At 35.7% G+C, this 13,170-nt stretch overlaps 1 protein-coding gene across 1 annotated transcript in view; it reads left to right on the plus strand.

Moving 5' to 3' along the window:
- The window catches only part of LOC137407244 (uncharacterized), a 92,579-nt gene that overhangs the window by 32,371 nt on the left and 47,038 nt on the right, over window positions 1-13,170 (plus strand). The window lies entirely within an intron of this gene.

A 13,170-nucleotide genomic window follows, 5' to 3' on the forward strand; every position in this document is an offset into this window, starting at 1 on the left:
TTCTGTCTAAATAAATGACTCGGCATGCTATGAGTCATACAGAACTGGCATGCAGGCTGAAAAAAACCATACAACTTTTATACACCGCTAACATGTTACTACCATAGTTGCCGTTGGTATGGCAACAGACTACTTGAGGTGATTGACTCAAATCATTCACTGGTTAAAATTTAAATTTATCAAACTTTCTAGTCAAGACCGAATGCTGAGTAATGCACATTCTATAAGATAAGCTAACAAGCAAGCAGCCTGTTAGCTTATCTTTCTATAAGGTGTAAAACTAGTCTGTATAGCTTAACTGTAGCTTGACTAACCCTGTCACAGACATTTCTAACTTGTCTTTTTACATCTTGACCAACTTATTATCATTTGTATAGGTACTTTAGATGTCTATGTCTGTAGCCTAGAGCCTCATATACGTATCTGTCTGCATACCACGAGAATTCCCTAATTCAGTTTCACAAATGTGTGATGCTAAATGTTTTATTTAGCACTAGCGGCAGCTTTGATGCCACTAGTTTCATAAAAAGACTATATTAATTAATATAGGACCTTTACAAATGGGTATTAAATGGTGAATATGAAGATATATTGACTTGTCTGTAGCTATCTTGGTAGAAAGCCTTTACAAAGCTACACAAGTGTGTTACGCTCATATATAGGTGTACTGAATAACTGGTCATAAATTATTAAGAAGCATTGTGAGACAACTCCCTACGGGCTGCAACACAGTATTTGTGATAAGAGTAGAAATCACACTCACTTGCCACTGAATCTCATAAAGCCACCTCTTTTGAAGTTACCTTATTTTTCAAAAAGTTTAGAAACATGAAAGCTCAGTTAATGATACAGCTGTTATCCACTTACTTAGTTTAGCATGTTTTATTTATATGTTCTCTTCAAAATCATGGAGGATATTGTATTCTCACTTTTTGACAAATCTGTGTTCATGCCATAAGAGTCTTCCCGCTTTGAGAGCAACTCCTTTGCTTAAAAACTTTTGTCTATGAAAATTTACTTCACTTTGCTTTTTTATTTGCAAATTTCTAATCTGGTAAATTCATGACTTTTAGTAGCTCTTTCCTTACTTTGCCTTTCTTATGAAACTCTACTGGCAATAGTTCAACTGAAAGCAGTTTTACCATAGTTGATGTAAATCCAAAATTTTCTTCTAATCACAAAATTAAACTAAACCCAATCTTGATTGTTTTGCTCCAGTCAACAAGATTTGAACATCTCTTCTGTTTTATACATTCAACGCATTCAGTAAGATGATCCAATGGTTCATAGATGTTTAATCATAGCGTTTAAATTCAATAATCTGGCAGGATGTGACATGAAATCTATTCAAGCTTTAGCAACAACAAGCTGTTTAAAGTGAAACTAAATTTGGATATGTTTTTTTTGGCCTGACATTTGCGCCCTAATTTACTCTAAGGAAGCCATCTAGTTATACGGCATCCTATGCTAAAAGGTGCAAGCAGAGCGCACGAAGCCAACTAAAACATATTCTACCTTCAGGAATAAACAGTTACCGTTTGCCCATAACCCTGTAATCCTGTATGCAGTAGTTTAAAGACTGCTTCAGCCTCAGTTTCAGCTCTCTGATTGGTTAAGATACCAAATGCCTAGTCAGCTGACCCTTTATTGATTATTGTGTAACCACAGGGTGGAGGCATGCGACGAATGGTAATGAGGGTAAGTAACTCCCAATTTATGCCACATGTGTAAATTTCTACACCAAGTGTGCTCTGCAATCAATAATGTCTGTTCTTCGCACTCATCTACTCACCGGTTGTGCTGATTCTTTTCCCTGCACGATTGATAGTTATTAAACAAAACTTTAGTTGTGTGAATTTTCTTTGAGTGTGCTTTATGCCCTACTCTGTTGCTTCAAACTAAAGGCTGATTTCTAACCAGTTAGTAGCTAGTAATCTTCAGATTGGTTACTATTAGGTAGCTAGACATACATAACTCAAGAAGATGTTGATCCCTTGAGTTCACGTTATATGCCATAGATTCAGGTGTGTAAGTCCAAAATTTGAGCCCAAATTTCAAGCTTTAAAATTCATCTTTGACCTATTACAGTGGTCACATTTTTTCTGACTTGAATCCAATTAAAAACAAATTCAAAAAGCCATTGCAAATCAAAATTACCTGATATGGCGTATCGGGATTTATTTATAAAATACATGTAGTACAATATTAGTAATCCTACTCAACAAAAGATGGAACAAACACAATACATGGATGTTTTACATAACTCATATAAACTTATAAATAATGTAAATATGTTTTACATGTTTACCTGTTTTTCAAACTCATTCTTCATTATTCAAATTGTCATCACTAGGATTGCCTTCTCAAATAACATTTTTTTCCCGGACTCAATGCTTTTTTCCTAGTATCTTCCTACAAACCTACACTTCTGTAATTCATTTGACGCACCCGCTATCGTCAAATGTGGAAGTTTAAAATGGCAAATACTGTAAGATGATAACCCCTAACTGATATTGAAATTCATAAATTTCGGTGGTGCTAAAAATATTTTTATAGTTTTCAGCAAAACTTTTATTGAATAAATAACTAGAATTAAACCAAATTACACTATTTTTAGAGCTCTTTTGAAAATAACATGAGCATGAAATACGGTTAACTACAATTTGAAAGCTATTAAATTCTATTTTATTTCATAACTGCATCATCAAACCATCCAACTAAAATTAACCACATGTAGATTAAAATTTTAACAAACAGTTGCTAGTCTAGAGCAATATGTTTAAAATTTTTATACTTGTGTGAGCTGTTACGTGTTTACAACTTCGCATTTAATACTGCAGCTTATACAAAGAAGGCAACTCCAAATGTTTGCTCTTTCACTATATTAATACATTGTAGCGACAGTTGCTAAGGCATTAGTCAATAGTTTAGTCAATCGAAACCTAACAGTATATTTACCACAAGAAACAACAAAAGACTTGATGTAACAACAGATGCTTTGATGAAATCGATTCTGTTGGATCAAAGCTTGTCTACGTGAATTAGGGTGTGCAGCTGGTTTCTATTCAACAGTTAGATATTTAGCTGCCATCTTTATAATGTGTGTACCTGTTCCGATGCTGTAATGGTAAATATTCATTGCATAATTTCTAACTTATGCTTTGTAAGATCAGTGTAAGTATTTGAAGTCAGCAGAGCTGACAACTTTGTGTTCAAATTTGAAAAGACAACATGTCAAATAACGACTTACGCACCATAACACTTTTAAGCCTGGTGCTGCGATAAATCAGGGAAATGATTTTCTACCGAAACCTCACCACACCGGGTTCAGTGAAGCGTGCCGAACCTTTGCAGTTTCGCTTTGTTTTCTATACTTTCAGTCTATGTAAGATTATGACACTTGAGTAACTTTGTGCCATAACTTCGTTTCTATTACAATTCCAAAGTTTTAAGTTGATTAGCTTATTATTCCTTGAGATGTTACCAGACTGCTGAAGGCCTAACCGACAGAGACATGAAAAACGGCTGCCAACAGAACATTAGTTTTGAAAGACACATTGATTAAAGTTCGTACTAATGAATACCAGAAATGGACAAAACTTGAAAGCTTCTTCTCATCAGCAACAAGTGCTTTAAACTAAATTTACTTGTTCTTCTATTCATAACAAATATAGACACTCTATCAGACTCGGTGTACTGCAATCATTATGTTTCTTCAGTTACCTCTAAAGCATCACAACTCTGAAAGAGTGTAAAAACTGCTCACTATATTTGAATTCTTTCCATTGAGTTCTACAAGGTTGGAGCTTCAAAATGATATTCAGTTCATAAGGAATTGTGTTATTTTAAGTACATTTACAGTCAATTGAAGGTTGTTAATACGTGTAGGATCAAGTGAATTGCTTATGTATACAAAGTAGGCTTCAAATATGCAAGTGCTGTTGATCGTTAGAGTATCTTTGGTGACCTATTGGTGACCTTCAGGAGAATTTAACTTCTTACTGATGAAATTTTTACTCTTTAATTAACAAGTTGATTGTAAGTTCTTGTTCATGAAGCTTTTGTACTTTTTAAAGCATCATTTGCAAAGCAAGGTTGACATCAGCTGAAATGCTGAAAGGTTGTCATAAAAAATTTAATGAGAAGTCTTGTAAAACCATTGGCCCTTACCACATGGTTGTATTTTTTATTATGAAAGCTGAATAGTAGTTGGTTAAAACAGCAAAAGCATATTCTAGCCTAAATATTTGGTGACATTCGTATAACCTTGAAGGATTGTTGTACGTACACTGCAGTCTTTATGCCTCAATAACTAATATAATGTGGGTGCTGTAGCAGTTTCTAGCCAAACCAATTATGCTACATCTATGCTTAACTCTATGGGCCACAGCTTTATCTTTATGCATATAGATTAACAGATGTTTGATTGAATGCAAAGTAAACCAACGCCAATGCCAATGACATACATCTACAAGTATCACAAAAAACAATGGAGACAATTTCTTTTGACCTCAATAGCCTTATGTCCAATTCTAATATTTTGTAACTACTATTTGACTACTATGTTTTTAGCTATGTCAAGTACTTTGAACATGTCAACAAAAGTAGAATAAGTTCATTGTAGATTGCTGAAGTGTTTTTTTATAATTAACTGTTTATGTTCTGCATGTTGAGAACTTGACAATCCAGATAGTAGCAAAAGAGAGCAAATAACTTCTCATTGGCACTGTTTTAAACAGACTTACAAAGTAATACCAACCTAAAAATGCTTGTAGAATTAAAACATATACTCCTTGAAAAACAGCGCAATGACTCTAAATCTTGATAACAGTAAATGCCACAGTATTTGACCATATCAAATCTCATATATAAATACCATATTTTCTTGAAACATGTATTTCACCTGCTGTTACAAGTAGTGCATGGAAGCTATAAATAGCAAACCCATTGTTGTATTCTAGCAATAGTTATTATTGTCAGCACCTGCAGTCTGACAGCAGTGACCACAAGATCAGGTGTGATGAATTATGTCTTGCTAGTAAACAAGGGCATTATATAGTTAGCCAGCAATAAATGAACATTCAAACTGCAAACGCTCTCTCTAGCTCCTATTACATTACATTCTAAAGATACAACACCCATTATTTTGTAAGCGCCAGTAGCAATATCATTGGTTATGCATACCGTATATTGCCAGAGTCCTAACTATTGATGAAATGTGTATTTGTGAACAATGGTTTCTACCACGTGTTAGCATTTTGTACTCATCACAACTTTTTGCTATATGTGCCTCTTCTAGACTTCATGTCGTTGCTTTCTTAGATGTTTTAGATTCGGGTTTTAAGAAGTCACTAAGATGTATGTCAAGCCGCTGGGATGCATAGCAATACATTTGTAGAGTAATATATCTAGCAGTTCTATTGTACTTTATTACCACACATTATCTAGATATGGAGGATTTTATCGCATGAGTAGAAGTTATAAGAGCAAAATTTTTATCTAGATAATAGTTATTTATGCCGATCAGCTCACTAACGGAATATGTTATTGCTTGCCAATTTGGTACAAGCAGCACTATTCGCATACGATGCCCACCTGAGCAGCTTGACAATAAGAGCTGAGGCTATGTATTACACTTTGCTGTACTCACTGTGTGTCACATACACTTTTTGACAAAAAAATATATAAATTTAGGGCAACCAACTTCTTGTATAGTTGCTATCCAAATAGTAAGTTGAGCCAAAATGGTATCCAACGATAAAATTTAAAAACCGCGTGCTTTGCTAATATTGCTTACAATATTTTGATAATTATTTTGGTTATAACTTAGAGTAAGAGCCTAACTGATGTTTGGTTTTCTGTATAAAACCTCTCAGCTTCGCTGCAGTGATTTACTTTCCTAGAGATTTTTTGCAGCTCTGCAATAGGTCGTTATTTGAAATTTAAATGAATACATTTGAAAGTTGATAAAAATGTACATGCATATCTAAAAAGTGTGGTTCTAATGGGTTGCTAGTAGTGTGTCAATATTCTTATGATATAATCTCGCTGTCGCTGATAATACGTTTTATTTTAAAACTATAAAAATAAGCTAATCAGATTTCAACAGTGAAATATATAACTGATTTACATGAGGGAAACATTCAAATTCATTTGACATTTTAAGTTCTTTTTGACAAATATACAAAGGATTAAATTAAGTTGACTTGTGTAAACAACATGTCTTTTGGTTATGCAATGGTTTGATCAAAAACAAATGCTTGATCAGGGTGAGGCAACTACTGCTTTCTTATACTTATTCATGCTGTGGGGTGAATCAATAAGGCAAACAGATCTGTCTTGCCAATCAATGAGGCTTCATCAACAAAGCTGTATAAACTATACAAGCTACCAGATTTTTATTAAAGCGCTGCACCAAATTATTGACAGCTAAGCGCTGTCTCCGTTTATATTAACCCTGCAACAAAAGAAAGTGATTTCCTAATGGATATAAAATTTGAACTCGCTAACGATTTAACTTATGCTTTTAATTGGTAGTTTTAATGAACCGGTTAATGTAAATTGAGTCTTCCAACTGCTCAATAAAAACAGTGTTAAACATATGACACTTGCTGGAAGATGTCGTATGGTGGCAGTCACTATAACTATTATAATGCGCTGCACAATGGCTCGCTTTCAACTATTTTTATCAACCCGTGGTTCAGCTCCTTCAGCCGGTACCACCAGGTTGGTCAGTCATTTCCTCTGCAGCCAAGTTTAGTTTGTAAAAGTCAATGTCATAATGTAGTTTCAGCATCTCTAGAGTAGTAGTATGTAGTAGGTATCTCTATAGTAATAGTATGTAGTAGATATCTCTAGAGTAGTTGTATGTAGTAGATATCTCTAGAGTAGTGGTATTTGGTAGATATCTCTAGAGTAGTAGTATGTAGTAGATATTTTTATATTAGTAGTATGGAGTAAATATCTCTAGAGTAGTAGTTTGTAGTAGATATTTCTAGAGTAGTAGTATGTAGTAGGTATCTCTATAGTAATAGTATGTAGTAGATATCTCTAGAGTAGTTGTATGTAGTAGATATCTCTAGAGTAGTGGTATTTAGTAGATATCTCTAGAGTAGTAGTATGTAGTATATATTTTTATATTAGTAGTATGGAGTAAATATCTCTAGAGTAGTAGTATGTAGTAGATATCTCTAGAGTAGTTGTATGTAGTAGATATCTCTAGAGTAGTAGTTTGTAGTAGATATCTCTAGAGTAGTAGTATGTAGTAGATATTTTTATATTAGTAGTATGGAGTAAATATCTCTAGAGTAGTAGTTTGTAGTAGATATTTCTAGAGTAGTAGTATGTAGTAGATATCTCTATAGTAGTAGTATGCAGTAGATATCTCTATAGTAGTAGTATGTAGTAGATATCTCTATAGTAGTAGTATGTAGTAGATATCTCTATAATAGTAGTATGTAGTAGATACCTCTATAGTAGTAGTATGTAGTAGATATCTCTAGAGTAGTACTATGTAGTAGACATCTATAGAGTAGTAGTATGTAGTAGACATCTATAGAGTAGTAGTATGTAGTAGATATCTATAGAGTAGTTGCATGTAGTAGATATCTATAGAGTAGTAGTATGTAGTAGATATCTCTAGAGTAGTAGTATGCAGTAGATATCTATAGAGTAGTAGTATATAGTAGATATCTATAGAGTAGTAGTATGCAGTAGATATCTCTAGAGTAGTATTATGTAGTAGATATCTCTATAGTAGTAGTAGTATGTAGTACATATCTCTAGAGTAGTAGTATGCAGTAGATATCTATAGAGTAGTAGTATATAGTAGACATCTATAGAGTAGTAGTATGTAATAGACATCTATAGAATAGTAGTATGTAGTATATATCTATAGAGTAGTTGCATGTAGTAGATATCTATAGAGTAGTAGTATGTAGTAGATATCTCTATAGTAGTAGTATGTAGTAGATATCTCTATAATAGTATTATGTAGTAGATATCTCTATAGTAGTAGTAGTATGTAGTACATATCTCTAGAGTAGTAGTATGCAGTAGATATCTATAGAGTAGTAGTATATAGTAGACATCTATAGAGTAGTAGTATGTAATAGACATCTATAGAATAGTAGTATGTAGTATATATCTATAGAGTAGTTGCATGTAGTAGATATCTATAGAGTAGTAGTATGTAGTAGATATCTCTAGAGTAGTAGTATGTAGTAGATATCTCTAGAGTAGTAGTATGCAGTAGATATCTATAGAGTAGTAGTATGTAGTAGATATCTCTAGAGTAGTAGTATGCAGTAGATATCTATAGAATAGTAGTATGTAGTAGATACCAGAAAGTACCTACTACAGACTCTCTAGAATAATGGTAAGGGTTGGATATAATCTACAGTAGGGTAGGCTATACAGTAAATATTTCTATAATTCCTGGTAGATGATAGGTATCTGCGGAACAGTTGGAATCTCTAAAGTAGTGATATATAGTATGTACACCTAGAGTATAGCATGCAGTTGTGCTCCCTACAGCTGTAGGAACATTTGCACATAAGCTACATCCTAAACTTAGGGTTATTGCACTGCTGCCATGCAGTGAAACTTAGGTTGAGTGCTGACATATCATGGATAACTGGATTCAATAAAACCGTACCCTAATTTCATGGATCTTGGTGCAATTGCCAGAAATTAAGGCCTTCATTTTGCTACTAAGTAATTGTTAGCGAACTGCAAGTACTTAGCCGTATAAGTTAATTACCGGTCCTCATATATTTGGTCATCTGTCTGAAGAAGCAGTCATAGCCAGGGTAATACAGTATAACCACTTTTTGCCAATAGTAATCAGGTTACATTCTTGCTGACTTTGGTGGCTGTCGGCGTAGCCTTGAGTAGACCTTTCACATAACCTTGACAGAGGCGTGTGAAACTTGAAAACATTCACATGTATTCATTGAAAAGTCGTTACTAGTAGACTTAAGACATCTTATTAGATGGAGAAAAACGTTAAACGGGTAGGTAAGAGTTTAGTATCTGAGTGTTGGCTGTTAAGTGCTGACTAGTTTATTAGTGGCCAAGTGAGAGGCTAGTAGATTTTTAACTTTTCCATTTTTACTGCCAACCAGTGTTAAGATTTCATACCACGAATATTGAAATATTTGTTGTCCAATGTTTGCAAATGTTGAGCAGGTAGTTGAAAAACAGTTAAGAACTCAAAAGAGATGGTGAACTTATGGGAGGTGATGAATTTAAGGGAGGTGATGGACTTAGGGGAGGTGATGAACTTAGGGGAGACGATGAATTTAAAGGAGATGATGAACTTGAAGGTGATAAACTTAAGGAAAGTGGTGAACTCATGGGAGGTGGTGAACTTAAGAGAGATGGTGAATTTATGGGAGGTGATGAATTTAAGGGAGGTGATAGACTTAGGGGAGGTGATGAACTTAGGGGAAGTGATGAATTTAAAGGAGATGATGAACTTGAAGGTGATAAACTTAAGGAAAGTGGTGAACTCATGGGAGGTGGTGAACTTAAGAGAGATGGTGAATTTATGGGAGGTGATGAATTTAAGGGAGGTGATAGACTTAGGGGAGGTGATGAACTTAGGGGAAGTGATGAATTTAAAGGAGATGATGAACTTGAAGGTGATAAACTTAAGGAAAGTGGTGAACTCATGGGAGGTGGTGAACTTAAGAGAGATGGTGAATTTATGGGAGGTGATGAATTTAAGGGAGGTGATAGACTTAGGGGAGGTGATGAACTTAGGGGAAGTGATGAATTTAAAGGAGATGATGAACTTGAAGGTGATGACAAACTTAAGTAAAGTGGTGAACTCATGGGAGGTGGTGAACTTAAGAGAGATGGTGAACTTATGGGAGGTGATGAACTTAGGGGAGGTAATGAATTTCAGGAAGGGGGTGAACTTAGGAGAGGTGATGAATTTAAGGAGGTGATAAACTTGGGGGAGGTGATGAATTTAAAGGAGATGATGAATTTCAGGAAGGGGATGAACTTAAGAGAGATGGTGAACTTATGGGAGGTGATGAATTTAAGGAGGTGATAAACTTGGGGGAGGTGATGAATTTAAAGGAGATGATGAACTTAAAGGTGATGATAAACTTAAGAGAAATGGTAAACTTAAGGCAGGTGGTGAACTTAAAAGAGGTGGTGAACTTAAAGGAGGAGGAGGTAGACTTAAAGGTGGGAGGTGGTTAAGTTAAGGGAAGGGTTACTTGTTGCACCCACACGCATGTACGCATGTGCCAAGATTTTATGAGACTTTGTTCTTTAAATATTAAAAACATTTTTATTGAAGCTTTGTGTCTGAATCAGTACATTATTTTGGGGTAAGATAAGATGCAAGTGATTAAATAGCGTTACCAACAAGCGCCAGCATTATGGATCAACTACTGATGACATTAAAAGCTTGTGCAGAGTGCTCCTCTGCCTTCAGCAGCAGCAAACACTAGGCTGTATACCAACCCCTCTATCTAGTAGAAAAGTAAAGCCTATAATTATAGCTGCCTACATAGTGTGACTCAAAACTCCTATGTATTTACTCCCCGCCATCTTTTTCATTAGTAAATAAAATAGGAAAAAATGAGAAGAGAGTTTTATAAAGTATGAATCAATGGGAACACTGAAGAAGATAAACGTGTACATATGTGCATATTTATATTTAAACTAGCCGAATGTCCAGCGTTGCACGGGTATTAAAAACAGCTTATAAATGGTGGCAGTTAATGTAGCTGCCTGCCACTTGCTATTAGCCTAGCATATTACCAATGGCTAATTTAAGTAAGCTAGTCCCCCTATTGCTAAACTTAATAATAAGAGCCGTGAGAGCAAGCTTTAAGCCTGGTTTCCATATGACAGCGCAAGGCACGCAACAAGGCGCATGATGTCGTGTGTAGGCCGGCTGTGATATGGAAACGTCAACGCACGACGATCGCGCGACGTGCGCGCGACGTGCGCGCGCTGATCGCAAGGATCTAACAGAATGGATCCTTGCGACGGGTGCGCGCGATGATGTATCCCACAATAAACCGCTCGACTTTTTCAACCATCCTACAATTCAAATGGAGGGCTGTTTTCCGAAAAAATCGGTCTGCTGTACGAAAGAGTAAGCCTGGTTTTCATATGACAGCGCAATGTTGCAACGGAGGGGTGTTTTTTTGAAGAAATCAGTCTCTCCTACAAAAAAGTAAGGAAATTACCCACCCTGTCCAATGCAAGCATGGCGCCTACCCGCGATATGGAAACACTGCATCGCAGCCTAAGAAATGCATTGCGCACTATCACTGGGCTGCGCACAATCATTGCATTGCCATATGGAAACCAGGCTTTAGTGACGTAGGGCCGTAACGCATAGTGCTATGTATATTTTAACCTAGATAATGACTTATATCACGCGATGAACCCACTGCATCTCGCATAGTCAATGAGTTAGCTTATTACTTGGTGATTGAGAGTTTCCGAGATCAAATCTTCTGCGATACGATTTCTTTATTGTTAGATACTAATCAGCAATTATAGCTGGAAAGACCGAATGATGTACTCTGAGATTTATGCATATAGTTTAGCCAAATGTTTGACATTGCACAGGTAATAAAACAGATTACCTAATAAATTTGAGTAACTTACCTGAAAAGCTAGATCTTTACTAAAATCTTTACTAAAACAGTACAAGCGTTTTGAGCCACCTTAACAACCGTTACGATTAATAGTCAACAGTGCTAGTTATTAACCTCAAGCAAGCGCTTTAATCGTGACTATCTTAACCAATGTAATGACTTTTTGCCCAATGAACCCATTATATTCCGTGTAGCTTAATGGTTACATTCGCCGCCTCTATGTAGATTTGGAGGTCCTGAGATCAAATTCAGTGTCGTACTGATTTAGTATTTCTAGACTTTAATTTTTGTAACTAGACACAGGGTTTAACAAAAAGACAAAAGTCAAAAAGACAAACACCGAGATTTATATAGAAGAATGTATAAGTAAATATAGTTAGTACTAATATAATGCCAGCTAAAAAAACTCTACGTCGAAAATAAAGTTTTCACGAAGTGAAATAATAAAATATAGGTATAAGTTAAAGAAAAACGTACTTTGTTAGAAGTCACTACCAATATGTTTTATCTGAAGAGTCCGGTAGCACAAAATAGGTTCGTAGTAACTTCCAGCAAAGTTTTTTTCTTCGCTATGTTATTATTACTTTATGAGGATTTTATATATATACTGCTGAAGTAAAAAATTATCTCAAAAATAATTATTAAATTAAAGCTAATAAAGAGTGCTCAGAATGGAGCTAAGTCTATAATTAGTTTGAAAAATAGTGTGTACTTAGCTTGAATTTAGCTGTTAGTTTCTAGGATGCAGTCTATCCTTTCATCAGACTGTTCACTAAAGATCTATAACGACAGCATGTGAAGAACTAAACATAATAAGCTATCAAAAGCATGATTTTGAAATTAATGGACAGCTCATGTTGCACCACTACCCGTGGTGGGTACAAACATGGCTGCCCAGTTATTATCAGATATATAAACTTTAAGGAATAAATAAAGTGAGATTGCATGAGCTATGGGCAGCTGCGAGAGTGGGAGTCATGTGCACATGAACAGGTCCTTATAAGACCCTTCTATATTAGCTAACCATAAAGCCTGGTTCCCATATACGCCGCAAGCATCGGTGACAGGACCGCAGGCTATCAGCGGTGAAATTTGAACATATGCTCTGAGTGCCGCGGGTAGTTGCCGGCGGTCAATGCAAGAGTTTAGCGCTGTTCAACTTTCGCAAAGAGCCGCAAGCAAAGCCTTTCCAAAATGCACTGTACAGGTGAAGGTCAGCACTTTCAAAACGGCATGGCTGGCGGCCATTTTTACGCGATCACCAGCGATGCAGCTTTATGTGAACATAAGCCGCCGAGCCTAGCGCCGAAAGTGGTTTGCTGCGAGAGATTACCGCTAGGGTCTCGCATCTGATATGGGAACCAGGCTTAAACAGCCTTTGACAAACATAAATGTTTAGACTTTTATGCATTTGACAAATACATCTTGCGCTCAATGTTCAAGTAGCTCACATGAAATATCCAAATGTCAACACTAGAGCATGCCTAATAGAGACACCAGACAGCAGTGTCAGATATCGAGATACGCTGCCAATGTA

Source organism: Watersipora subatra, chromosome 10 (genome assembly GCF_963576615.1).
Source record: "Watersipora subatra chromosome 10, tzWatSuba1.1, whole genome shotgun sequence".
NCBI classification, from domain to species: Eukaryota; Metazoa; Bryozoa; class Gymnolaemata; order Cheilostomatida; family Watersiporidae; genus Watersipora; species Watersipora subatra.